General features: G+C 38.2%; 1 protein-coding gene across 1 annotated transcript in view; it reads right to left on the minus strand.

The window, feature by feature from the left end:
• The window catches only part of LOC129534464 (protein eyes shut homolog), a 512806-nt gene that overhangs the window by 872 nt on the left and 497667 nt on the right, over positions 1-14267 (minus strand). The window lies entirely within an intron of this gene.

Consider the following 14267-nt stretch of genomic DNA (forward strand, 5'->3'; position numbering starts at 1 on the left):
CAGGCAGATCTCTTGAAGTCAGGAGTTCAAGACAAGCCTGGCCAACATGGTAAAACCCTGTCTCTACTAAAAATACAAAAATTAGCTGGGCATGGTGGCAGGTGCCTGTAATCCCAACTACTTGGGAGGCTGAGGCAGGAGAATCATGTGAACCTGGGAGGCGGAGGTTGCAGTGAGCCAAGATCATGCCACTGCACTCCAGCCTGGGTGATAGAATGAGACTCTGCCTCAAAAAAAAATTCAGGTCTAGGGAGAGAAGATAATTAGGCATGTCTCAAAAGAAAAAGGACTACGCTATAATGAGTTTAAATAAAAATAAAAAATGTAACTTCTCATACCTCACTATTAATTTTCCTTTCATAAGATGCGTCATTGTTTGTCCTCAATGTAGAAAAATTGGTTCTTGTGGGAGCTAGCCTAATTTTGAGAGAGTGATTTTATAAAGCTATCTAAAGGTAATTTTCTATTAATCTAACATGATTCATTTTAGAACACTAACTCTGACATCTAATCCAAAAAGCAGGGTATATGTTAAAAGGCACCCAGGATTGGGAGCCAGCTGACCTCATTTCTAGTCCTGCCTTGACAAATACTGACGTTGTGACTTTGAAGAAGTCATTTTATCCCTCAGGCCTCAATGTCCTCATCTGAAAAATAAAAGATTAGTACTCGAATGGTGTCTGGGGTCCCTTTGAGTTGTCACACTTTATAAATGTGTACATCAATGCATTGTAAGTTTGCTAAAGTAATGTTTCAGTCTGAAAGATGCCATAGGCTGTTAGGGGATGCTGTAAAAATAATGCTTATAGGTCTTCTAAGAATAGAAAATATATTAATTGTACTTTTATTTTTTTAGTGTGTTAATTTCATTCCCCTAGAATAGAAAATAAAATACTATACTTTTAAAATTACAAGACAAAAGGGACAAAATCCACGTGTTCTTTTTTCAAGAACATTTTATGCAAATATGCCATTTAAAAAATGTTGCTATACTACCCACCATACACTAGGTGGAAGCAAAGCGTAAGTTAACGTGTAAAAGTTTAGACAGTAATACGGTAAACGAACCACAATTTTCTGGATAGTAAAGGTCATTAAAATTATAGGTTATATTTCTTTTTTAAAGATGCTAATTAGAAAAGAAAATAGCAAATAACACTGCCTACTCACGCCTTTGATACTAAGATGGACTACTGTTTAAGCCAAATCTTTAAAAAATTTTTATAAGAAAAAAATTATATTTAATACTTTCAACATTTATTTTAGATTCAGAGGGTACATGTGCAGATTTGTTACCTGGGTATATTGCGTGATGCTGAGGCTGGGAGTAGTACTGGTCCTTTCACCCAGGTACTGAGCATAGTACACAATAGTTTTTCAACCTCTGTCCTCCTCCTTCTCTCCCCCATCTATGGTCCCCAGTGTCTATTGATGCCATCTTTATGTCTATGAGTACCCATTGTTTAGCTTCCACTCATAAGTGAGAACATGCGGTATTTGGCTTTCTGTTCCTGCATTAATTTGCTTAGAATAATGTAAGCCTAACCTTTACTCTCCTTATTGACTCTGGCTGGTACCATAAAAAATTAAATACTAAATCCTTTATCTTAATTTCTAGAATCTGATTGGTCAATAAGCATAATGGAGTAACCAGTCAAATGGTTCTATTCATAGATCTCTTTTTTTTTTCAAAAGCTTACAGAGAAAATACATAATAAATTCAAAAAGGAATTCTCTAAAGCTTATGCTATTTTGAATTCAGTGATGGGAAGGAAATTTACCTCACTGCATATGATTTTACATGTCACTTCTTTAAAAAGTTGTATAGCTACTTCTTCCTCTCAGAATTAATTGGGTCTTATGCTACAGTTTCTAAAATGTGAAATGATGGGGTGATTGCCATGTTACAAGCCTAAACATGACTTATGTTTTCAGGCCTATAGTGAATCAAAACTCAGTTTAATACCAGTTTCTATGCAAAGTGAATTGCTCAGAGCTACCCTTGAAATGCTTCGTGTGGAAAAAGAAGAGCCTCTTTACTGGAGAAAAGCATTCTGAAGTTGTCTGTGTAGTGGCATGCAAGTGATACACTCTGTGCAAGGATAACTTCTGCATAGTGTTTTAGAGAAATACATTGTTTAGAGCACAAAATAGCATCGTTTGTGAAATACCTGGTAGTCAGTGCAAGGTGTGCTAACAATTACTTAATGGTGAGGCTGCAACTGATATTGAGAGAACTATTTTTGGGGGGTTATCATCAGTATAAGCAGCCCTTAACAATCTTTGTAACCTAGGGGCAATCAATCATTTAGTTTCTATAGGGGCTCAGATTCCTGATGTGTAAAATATGAAGCCAAGGCCAGATCATCTTTAAGTTTCAGTGGTTACTTTCTAAGATTCTATAACAGTTTTTCCACTATGGCCAAGACAGAATGAATAAACTAGATTTTCAAAATTAGAATTTATCTTCTCAGCTTGGCTTTTTTTCCTCTTTGGTGCATAACAGAAAAGTAAAAATGGGAAATAAATAATATATGTGAAGAGGTTTGGGATCATCGCTATGTTTGTTGGTGAATGCTGCCACTGATTGCGTGGGGAACTAAGAAGTGAGATTTTCTTCACCACTACCCGCAACATTGACACAGGACCTAAGCACATAGAACAAGCTCGTTCATATGTATAGTTTGGGTTTTGACAACAGCATTAGATGCTCACAGCATAATAATTTATATGCTGGACATCTTTGGGCAACTTAATCTTCTGAGCCTCATTTCTGTAAAATGAAACTACCAATGACTTAAGAAAGCAGCCCTGAGGATTAAGCTAAAGACAGAAATCTTCATTAAAATGCCCTAGTAAGGGGAGAAGTTGTGGGCAATGCTGTCAAATATCCCTGAAAAATGCCGTTTTGTTTCCAGACAAAATGGCAGCTCCTCTAATTTACTGGTATTCTTCAGCTCTAAATTTCATCAGTCCTGTTCATCAGAAAGAATAACAAGAGAAACAGAAGGAAGTACTACAGAAAATGAGTATATTTTACCTATCCTAGGTAGTAGAAAATTTTGAGCATTCTTACATGAAAATTCAACAATTTGAACTCATTTTACTGGCCTGTATAAAATAGAAGTTGTGGAACATTTTATTTGGTATTTAATTACTTTCACATATTTCTGGTTTCTTTGGCATTGTGCTTTTTCTGTTGTTGTTAATTTTACTTTAAGTTCCAGGATACATGTGCAGAACATGTAGGTTTGTTACATAGGTATACATGTGCCATGGTGGTTTGCTGTACCTATCAACCTGTCCTCTAGGTTTTTTGTTTGTTTGTTTTTTGAGACAGAGTCTCGCTCTATAGCCCAGGCTGGAGTGCAGTGGCACGATCTTGGCTCACTGCAACCTCTGCCTCCCAGGTTCAAGCCATTCTCCTGCCTCAGCCTCCCGAGTAGTTGGGATTATAGGCACGTGGCACCACGCCTGGCTAATTTTTTTGTAGTTTTAGTAGAGACGGGGTTTCACCGTGTTAGCCAGGATGGTCTAGATCTCCTGACCTCGTGATCCGCCCACCTCGGCCTCCCAAAGTGCTGAGGTTACAGACATGAGCCACCACGCCTGGCCCTGTCATCTAGGTTTTAAGCCCCGCATGCATTAGCTATTTCTCCTAATGCTCTCCCACCCCTGGGCCCACCCCCCGATGTTCCCTTCCTTGTGTCCATGTGTTCTCGTCGTTCAACTCCCACTTATGAGTGAGAACATGGCATTGTGCTTTATCCACAGGGATCATCCTATCAGCATGGGCTTGTCAATAGTTGGATAATCTTTCAAAGTTCCCATTAACTGTCACTTTTTAAGATGTTTAGTTAAATTCTGTGGAAAGTGGGAATTAATCTAGTCAAGCATATTCTTAACTTTCAATCACTCCAGAAAAACATTACAGAATGCAAGAATCCCTACCACATGCTATGATAAGCTATACAAAGGGAACAATTGGCTTTTTCTTCTTAGCTATAATGGCCTAGCAGGAAGGGCCCTTAGCATTGTTATTTTCTGTGTAGTTGTTTCTCCTGTAGCATACTGTATGTAAAAGTTAAACATTAATACCACTTGGGACTTTTACAGTGCATTTAATGGGCTCAGCATGTCTTAGAGCCAGTCTCTGAGAGCTGCAGTATCTCAACAGCACTCCTAATGGCAGGTTACTCTTTCTCTATTATATTAAAGACCGAAGGTGAAGGGAGAAAGAGGGTAAGTGGCTTATAAATGATTATCAGTACAGGAACTAGACTGAATACTTGGCCACATTTTGACAGTTAGTCCAGACATTCAATCACAGATTTTGGATCATTGTGGATGTCTATGATAGTAATAACTTCACAGTAATAGTCATGGATAAGGTAGAGAGTTTAATGGTACTTCTGCTTATAATGCTTCCAGAAGTTCTCAGTACTTAAAACATAAGGAAAGTTACTTATTGCTGTCATTATTATTACGTACAAATTAACGATAATGACCTGCACTTGGGTAAAGGCTGTACTTTAGAATTCAACTATTATATTAATATTCAACTCAGTACTAAGCAGAAATAAGATTTCAATTAATATTTGTGGATTTTTTCAAAGAGCTTCTAAAGTAAATATTAGCTCACTTGATTTCACAACAGCATTGGGAGAAAGATTGGGTGGGTGTCGTTATGCTCATTTTCTGTGAATTGGATGAAGACTAATAAAATGGACATGGTCTTGGAGTCATAGGAAAACTTGGGTTCTTAGTCTGTTCTGCTCTTAATAGCTGTGTGATGTTGGGAAAATTACTTGACCTCTCTGAGCCTCAGTTTGTTTCAGCAGAAAAGTAGGGATATTACCATCAAACAGTTATTTTTAGGAATGAACGAGATTATCTATGCATGTCTCTAGCTCAATGTTACTAATCAGGATCCTGCACTTAATAAAAGACAAAAATGAGATGAGAGGTCATGTCGCCTGACTTTGGGCCAGTTCCCCTTTGCATTAAGTCAGATTTAAGGCAGTAATTTGCTAGTCATTGTATCATGAGCCATGGCCCAAACACTTGACAGACTTTGAAGATTTGTTATTACTTTGCCTTATGGAAGCCTAAAAAGTCATGATCATAAAACAATTAACATTTCTGCTGATCTGGAAAAAATGTCACTCGAATTGAGATGGATGTTCCTTTTTAAATTTTTTTCTGTTGTGGGCTGAGTGTGGTTAAGGTGAGTTTTTTGAGATGGCAATTTTTAGATATAATTTCAGTTTAATATTCTATATTCCTCCTGTGGCCAGAAATACTCAGTAACTCCTTAACTTTAACTCTGACATATTATCAATGTGTCAAGATGGAAACCAGTTGCTGCTGAATCTCTGGCTCAAGAGATCGTTAAGCAGATGCTAGAAGCAGAAGCCAGGCTTCTGAGACAGATGCTGGGCAGCGGATACTTTAAACTACTGAATGAACACAGGATGGCTGTGTTAGGTAGCTTGGAGGTAGTGGTGAAGGAATAGCTTTTTATAGTCATGACTGTTGAGGTCACCTCCATCCCTGAAATTACACGAAAATTTATGAGCTTCCTAGGCTTTTGTTCTTTTGATGCTCAGACAGGCTTCTCTACTCTAGATTGAAGCCTCATGCATTTTCCACTAACTTAGAAGAACAGTATGGCATAATGGAAAAAGCATTGGTTTCTGATGAGCTGTGTAATGTTAGGTAGATCACTTAGCCTCTCTGTGTCCTTTTCTCAATGGTATAATGGTATAATAGAAGTTGAGAAGATCAATCGTGCTGATGTATTTTGATGCTTTGAACATTTAAAGTGCTAGACAACACTGGCTTGTAAAATAACTGATTACTAGCAGAAAGAGAAGGTTTACGCTGACTTATTTTTCAAATGCTCTATGACTCTTCTACAGTGTTTGGTAGACTGGCTCTAGGCTCAGCTTTGTGCCTATCTAAAATAAAAAGTACATAATGCTATACTGATTCATTCTTCTCATTGCCTAGGATTACATTAGAAAATAAGCTCCATGAAGGCAAATATTTTTGTATGTTTTATTCACAGATGTGTCTAAAGTGCTTATGACATTATCAGACATACAATAGGTGATCAGTGAATATTTGTCAAATGACAAAATAATTTGAAGTAAGGAGGCACAGGCATCTACTGTTGCTCACCTTTTGACTGTGTGTGTGTGTGTGTGTGTGTGTGTGCGCGCGCGCATGCGTAGGTGCTGAGGTGGGCATGATAATAAGTATATATCGTTACATATATTCTATCTCACTTTAAATGGTAAAGTTTTCATCTCTTGATTTCCAATATTGGCTCAGGTAGCATCTGCTTAAAGGACAATTTCTTCCTGACATTTTAATTCAAGTTTCAATTCAAATCCCACTAGTTCTGGTTGCGCCTGGATCAACACATTAGTACACTCAGCTTAATGATACCCTACCAAGCTTCCTGAAAGTCTTACAGAGATACACAATTACCAAAACCCACCTAGGGGGCCTGCACATTGAAGGAATCACTAATGGGATTTGGGAGGGAGTGTTGACAACACAATCAGTCTTTAAAAGAAGAGTTTCTGTTGGAGCTAAAATCCAGTCAGAGAAGCAGGAGGTGATTTTATGATTTACACAAATCCACAAAAGCATCAGTAATAATTTGAGGCTAACTGAAACATGCAATGTCCAGTTTCTATTGAGTCCTGGAAAGACATTGCCTGGATTTATCTAGGCAAGTAGACTGGGTCAAATGGGATCCAGGAGTATGTCATCAATAATGTTTACTTATCTGTTATTTAAGGAATTTTAATGAAAACCAAATCAGATGAAGTGAACTGTTTCTAATCTGATTTCCATGCATCAAGCTAAGCTCCCCTCTACTAAACAAAAGCCCAGGAAATCTAACAAAAACCAAATAAGTAGTGATCAGTAAACTGTAAGAAAACTGTAGTCTGCAGGGTCTGTGCCAACTGCTAATTTCTTTGGCGCTCTTGATTCTCACTTGCCTCAAGACACAGAGAGCTGTTATATCCACAGGAGAAGAAGCAACTGATGGAGTGTTCTCTCTCCTTAGGTTAGAAGGAATAACATCTCAAGATTGGATTTGTCATTGAAAGGTTTGAGTATCCCTTTAATTTCATAGAATCATTTTCTTCTCCACATTACTAAACCCAGCATTTTGTACAAGTAAATTTGGAATTATTTTAGCATGGCTTGAAGTCTTAAAATTACAGACTGCACTTGTATGATGCTCTGTCAGCTGCTTGGAAAGGAAGGCTCTGTCAACAGCTATTACTATTAAATTTTCTCTCTGTTTAATAATTTAGCAAAGTAACACGTTCACAGGGTAAAAATCTGAGTAGAATAGAAAGACTCATAATGAAACACAGCAGTCCTCACTCATCCTTTTTCTACACTGAGTTTTCTGGAGACAGTAGGTTTTTCTGCCATTCTGTTCTTTCCTCTCACTGTATGATTTTACTTTTTCTTGATCAATCAAATTCTGTTAATTTTATGCTAAGGAAGAGTTTAGTTCATTTAAACTACTCTCTCCCAATATTTATGCCTGGTATTTGACTTACCCTATTAGTTATCATTGTACTATTAATATAATAAACTGAAAACTATGTGTCATCACGTCTTATTTATTCAATATCTCTTGCCTTCCTACTGTGTGAGATTAAAATATTAACACCTTGCCTTATTTGCTGTCCTCTGTCCTTATTGCCGGCTTCTGTTTTCCGCCAGTTCCACCTTTACTTCAAAAGAGTGGCTTTTACAATTCTCACCATAAAGAAATAATAAGTATGTGAAGTGATGGATGTATTACTTAGCCTGATGTATTCAGTCCACAGTGTATATATGTATTAAAACATTACATTGTACCTCCAAAATATATACAATTATTATTTGTCAATTAAAAATGTAAGAAACCCACCCCCCGCCACCCAAAAACCAAGCAAAAAGTGTCAAGGTTGATCACGTTTACATTCAGTTTTGTAACCTTGATTCAGTTTTATGTGTTTTACTGATAGGTAACATCCAAAAATTGAAAACCAATAAGTGTTTATAGCATCATTATTATTTAAATGCATCCTGCATAGATTAGTAGTGTGCTATGATTACTGTTCTTCCCTGGCTTCACAATCTCTCTTCAAACTAGCATACTGAAGGGGTCTTCATATCCTAAAACAACAAATAGATTGATTTTCAAATCATTGTTTTTTTAACTGATTACCAAAGTAATGCTTATTTTAGATACAAAAATGTAAAGAAGAAACTTATAAAGAAGAATTTTTAAAAATCCCACAACACAAAGGTATGTCAAAACTTCATCATGGGTTATTTCCAAATTTGATTTTCTTCTCCATTGAAATGGCAGGCTGAAGACTCAGATTGACCCCTCCAATACTGCAGGAAAGTGGTGAGTGTTCTCGGTCACCACAGGCATAAATTAATGAGGCCGCGTTTCCAAACCTTGCAACCCACCCCTTTATCCTAGTCTATAATTTATTGGAAAGATAAAGAACATTTGATTGAAGACATAAACACCCTTGATGACCATATTAGCATTTCCTTGAGTCTTTCTATAATTTCTTCCCCTTTCTGGTTGTTTGAGAGAAAGAGTGCAGCCCTACCTTTGCCTTGCCAGGAATTACAAAGGTTATCTTCTTAACAGATTATATTTGAAGAATGAAAGGGCACACTTTTAGTCATTCACTTGGGACAACAGGCATAAACTGGGTTGTATGATCACCTGAGATTAGCTTTTTCTTTTAAAGAGGAAACACTTCCAATAGAAAACAGTTGCTCTTCAGCCTCACTCTTTTTTAACGAAGAGTCTGTTATCCCAGGTGGCTTAGTGAGCCACCCCATACATCTGGTTTCCACCTTCCTGAATTTACTTCCTTGAGAGTCAAGAGCAGACTCTTAGGATGTAAGCACAACAGCTCTTTCTGTTACTCACTCACTCACTCACTTCTCTGCATCATCCATGGTTGCTACCTATAGCTTCTTCCTCAAGGTCCTTCCCTTTGTTTCTAACATTGTGCTCTTCTGACTCTTCTATTTTGAATAGCCTCTTCCATCTTTTGTTCTTTTTGTAATTGCTCTACTACTCATTCTGCTCCCTTCTGACTCTAGGCAATGTAGTTTTGCTATGAAATGCTCTATTGCTCTGCCTTCCTCTTGCTTTGGCTTCCTTTCAGGAAGTACATGGTTCAACCCTGAGCTCTATGTAGTTAACCCCAAATCTATGTGTCAGCCCTGACTATTGTTAACATGTTTTTCTTTTTTTAGTTGGCACACATAATAACTGTACATATTTATGGGATACAGAGTGATATTTTGATACACAAATACAATGTATAAGGATCACATCAGGGTAATTAGCATACTCATCACCTCAAACATTGATCACTCCTTTGTGTTGTGAACATTAAACAATTTCTTTTCTGGTTTTTTAAAGCATATAATAAATTATCATTAACCACATTTACCCTACAGTGTTATAGAATGCTAGAACTTATTCTTTCTATCTAACTGTAATTTTGTATTGTTACCCAGTCTCTCTTCATCCTTCTCTCCTCCTTACATTTCCCAGCCTCTAATAACCACAATTCTATTCTCTACTTCTATGAGCTCATATTTTTGTAGTTTCCACATATGAATGAGAACATCCGGTTTCTATATGTAGTTTCCACATATGAATGTGAACATGCGGTTCACATATGAATGAGAACACGCGGTTCTATGTCTTGCTTATTTCACTCAACAAAATGTCCTCCAGGCCCATCCATATTGCCACAAATGACAGGATTTCATTCTTTTTTTATGGCCAAATATTGTTCTATTGTGTACATGTCCCACATTTTCCTTATCTATTCATTTATTGATGAACTTTTAGGTTGATGTTTTATCTTTGCTATTGTGAATAATGCTGTAATAAATACTAAGGTGCAGGTATCTCTTTAATATACTGATTTCCTTTTCTGCTTCTACTGAACATTAGCAGCTATTTTTGGATATCCCCATTTGGAGGTTCATCTGACTCCTGAGAGAAAAGTGGCCTAAACTAAATGAATTCTCTTTTCTTTTCTTCCTGGAATTATTCTAGCATTCGTGTTACCTGGTTCAACACTCAATAACTATTCTTTACACCTTCCTCTGGCACTCCTCCTTCAGTGAATTTTTTAGTCCTGTTCTATTTCCTAATATTTGATGTTCTTCTTCTCTCTATGCCCACTGCTGCTTTGCTTTCCTAGTTCTGATTCTAGTAAAAATTCTCCTATGAAAAGCTAACAAAGGTATAGGAAAAAAACTAAACAAGTGTTTTTCCATCCCTCACACTCCACCCAACAGAACACTTCTGATACCAGATATGTAGGGGTTTTTCCCCACACACCAACCAAGCAATTCTCCAGTAGACACCAGTTGACATCCTCTACTAATTCAATTCAATTCTGACACTATTTACCTGGAGATAGTATCAGATCCCACAGGCTGAGCACTCAGATCCATAAGACTTCTCCCCACTTCAGATGCCAGTCACAAGCACAGGCTATGACCTGCTTCTGACCAATTGGCTATAAATCAGGAGTTCCCATGATACCTTCCTTGGGTTTGATCAGTCTGCTAGAGTGGCTTACAGAACTTGGAAACACTTTACTTATGTTTACTCACTTATTATAAAGGACATTACAAAGGATACAGATGAACAGCCAGATGGAAGAGCTGCATAGGCAAAGGCATGTGGAAAGGGGCATGGAGCTTCCATGCCCTGTCCGGGCATGCCAATCTCCAGGCACCTACACAAGTGAGCTCAATGATCTGGAAGCCGTCTGAATCCTGTTCTTTTGTTTTTTTTTTAAACATTTATTTTTATTTTAATTTAATTTTATTTTTTTGAGACAAAGTCTCACTCTGTCTCCCAGGCTGGATTGCAGTGGTGCGATCTTGGCTCACTGCAACCTCCACCTCAGCCCCCTGAGTAGCTGGGACTACAGGTACACACCATCACACGTGGCTAATTTTTGTACTTTTAGTAGAGATGGGGTTTCACCATGTTGGCCAGGATGGTCTCAAACTCCTGACCTCAGGTGATGTGCCCACCTCGGCCTCCCAAAGTGCTGGGATTACAGGTATGAGCCACTGCACCTGGCCTCTTTTGGGTTTTTATGGTGGCTTCATTATGTAGGCATAATTGATTACATCATTGGCCACTGGTGATCAACTCTACCTTCAGCCCCTCTCCTCTTCCCAGAGGTCTGGGGTGGGGCTGAAAGTCCCAACCCTCTAATCATGAAGTTTTTCCAGTGACCAGCCTCCATCGTGAAGCTATCTAGTGGCTCCGAGCCACCAGGCATCTCATGAACATAGAAAAAACACTCATTGCTCCAGCGACAGAGCTGTGTGCCAGGAAGTGGGATCAAGACCAAATATATATTTCATGGTATCACAAGATGGAACTCTATATATGAAGGTTTGAGAGAGAGACACACACACATAATATCATCCAGGTAAAGGAGTAGACAGTCTTAATCATTTTAATTAACAATCTACCTGCTTTTAAACTAAAGAGCTTCTGCACACCAAAAGAAACTACCATCAGAGTGAACAGGCAACCTACAGAATGGGAGAAAATTTTTGCAATCTACTCATCTGACAAAGGGCTAATATCCAGAATCTACAATGAACTCAAACAAATTTACAAGAAAAAAGCAACCCCATCAACAGGTGGGTGAAGGATATGAACAGACACTTCTCAAAAGAAGACACTTATGCAGCCAAAAGACACATGAAAAAATGCTCATCATCACTGGCCATCAGAGAAATGCAAATCAAAATCACAACGAGATACCATCTCACACCAGTTAGAATGGCGATCATTAAAAAGTCAGGAAACAACAGGTGCTGGAGAGGATGTGGAGAAATAGGAACACTTTTACACTGTTGGTGGGACTGTAAACTAGTTCAACCATTGTGGAAGTCAGTGTGGCGATTCCTCAGGGATCTAGAACTAGAAATACCATTTGACCCAGCCATCCCATTACTGGGTATATACCCAAAGGATTATAAATCATACTGCTATAAAGACACATGCACACATATGTTTATTGCGGCACTATTCACAATAGCAAAGACTTGGAACCAACCCAAACGTCCAACAATGATAGAGTGGATTAAGAAAATGTGGCACATACACACCATGGAATACTATGCAGCCATAAAAAGTGATGAGTTCATGTCCATTGTAGGGACATGGATGAAGCAGGAGACCATCATTCTCAGCAAACTATCGCAAGGACAAAAAACCAAACACTGCATGTTCTCACTCATAGGTGGGAATTGAACAATGAGAACACACGGACACAGGAAGGGGAGCATCACACACCGGGGCCTGTTGTGGTGGAGGGGGAGGGGGGAGGGATAGCATTAGGAGATATACCTAATATTAAATGAGGAGTTAATGGGTGCAGCACACCAACATGGCACATGTATACATATGTAAGAAACCTGCACGTTGTGCACATGTACCCTAAAACTTAAATTATAATAAAAAAATGAAAATAACAAAATAAAAATAACAACAACAAAAAAAACTACCTGCTTTTTTTCTGAGCTCTTCCAGAAACACAGCCCCGCACCTCCTCCTTGCTAAAATATGTACATTTCCCCATTATCTACTTAATAAAATCCAAACTCCTAGACTTGTGTTTACATCTATATTTAAACCTTATATTGTACTACATGTCTTCATGGTAATTTTACCAGAGTGTAACACACATGATTTTTGAGTAGTTTTTCTGGCTTTCCCCTCCCAACTTCTCAGCTGGGATAGAAGCTGCCTAAAGCAGGAGCTTGTCTGCCTTGTTCACTGCTGAATTTCCTGAGCTGAGAACATAGCCTGATACATAGCATGCTCTCAGGATTCATTAGACGAATGAATAAATGAATGACGAGTTATTGTCCTTACCTTCTGCTTTCTGGCCACATGCCCTCTTAGACAGCACTTACCTGTTATCAGCTGAATTGTTTTTTCCCTAAAATTCATATGCTGAAGCCCTAACACCCAGTATCTCACAGTTTGACTATATTTGGAGATAGGGCCTTACAGAGGTGATTAAGTTAAAAAGAAGTGGTTTGTTAGGATGGGCTTTCATCTAATTTGACTGGTTTCCTGTAAAAAAAATTTGAAAAGGAGGAAGAGGAAATTTGGGCACACAGAAAGATATAAGATGAATGTATACACATAGAGGAAAGGCCACGTGAGGAAAGACCACAGTGAGAAGGTCTGCATGCCAACAGACAGGCTTCAGAAGGAGCCAACTCTGCAAACCCTTGGTCTTGGACTTCTAACCCACAAAACTGTGAGAAAAGAAATTTCTGTTGTTTAAGTCATCCAGTCTGTGGTATTTTTGTTATACATTTACTTTTGCAACAGTACTCTGTTAAACCTTTTACATACAATACTAATAAGAATCCTATGATGTAGATATTTTTATGATCCCTATTTTACAGATAAAGAAATGGAAGAATTGAGATGTTAATTAACTTTTTTATGGTCAAACAGCCAGGGTTTGGAATGTAGGCAACTTGATTCACCCTGTTCCCTCTACCTGGTACACCTTCCCCTTCACTTCTGAATGGTAATTCTAACCACCTCCAAAGCCAGAGAACATGTCTTTTTTCACTAAATTTCCCCACTTTGGCTTCAAATTTATATTGTGATATTTGTTTTACTTTATGTTTCGTTCCAAATTTGTTGTAGATGCCTGCTCAGGAATCTGCTTAGCTCTCCAGGATGGGGGTCTCACATTATTCACCATAGCCCTTTGACATTAAACCTAGACCCCTTCTGGGATGAGAGTCTATTATGGGCTGAATTGGAACCTGGATCCTGATTGCTGGCGGATAGGTATCCTGGCTATACACATGCCAATTTACATGTATTTAAACATTCACTTGTCTCAGAATTCCATGTTCTATTCTCTATTACATGTGTGGGAATCTCTGCTAGCCTGATATTGATTACATCCCTGGATCATCATTGTTCATATTTCCCTATAGCCTTTACATATAGTGTTCTACTCTTTATATGCACTTTCCCCAGAATCAGAAGTTTAGTCTCCCCTAAAGCCCCCAGCTTACTGTGCATAGTCTGTTTCCATGGCTCTGCTTATCCTACACATGACTGCTGTTTAGCAGGCAATGTCCAGGCATGACCTGTGATAGTCAATCCTTAGATTTCTGTTAAT

The sequence above is a fragment of the Gorilla gorilla genome, chromosome 5 (assembly GCF_029281585.2).
Source record: "Gorilla gorilla gorilla isolate KB3781 chromosome 5, NHGRI_mGorGor1-v2.1_pri, whole genome shotgun sequence".
Classification (NCBI taxonomy): Eukaryota; Metazoa; Chordata; class Mammalia; order Primates; family Hominidae; genus Gorilla; species Gorilla gorilla.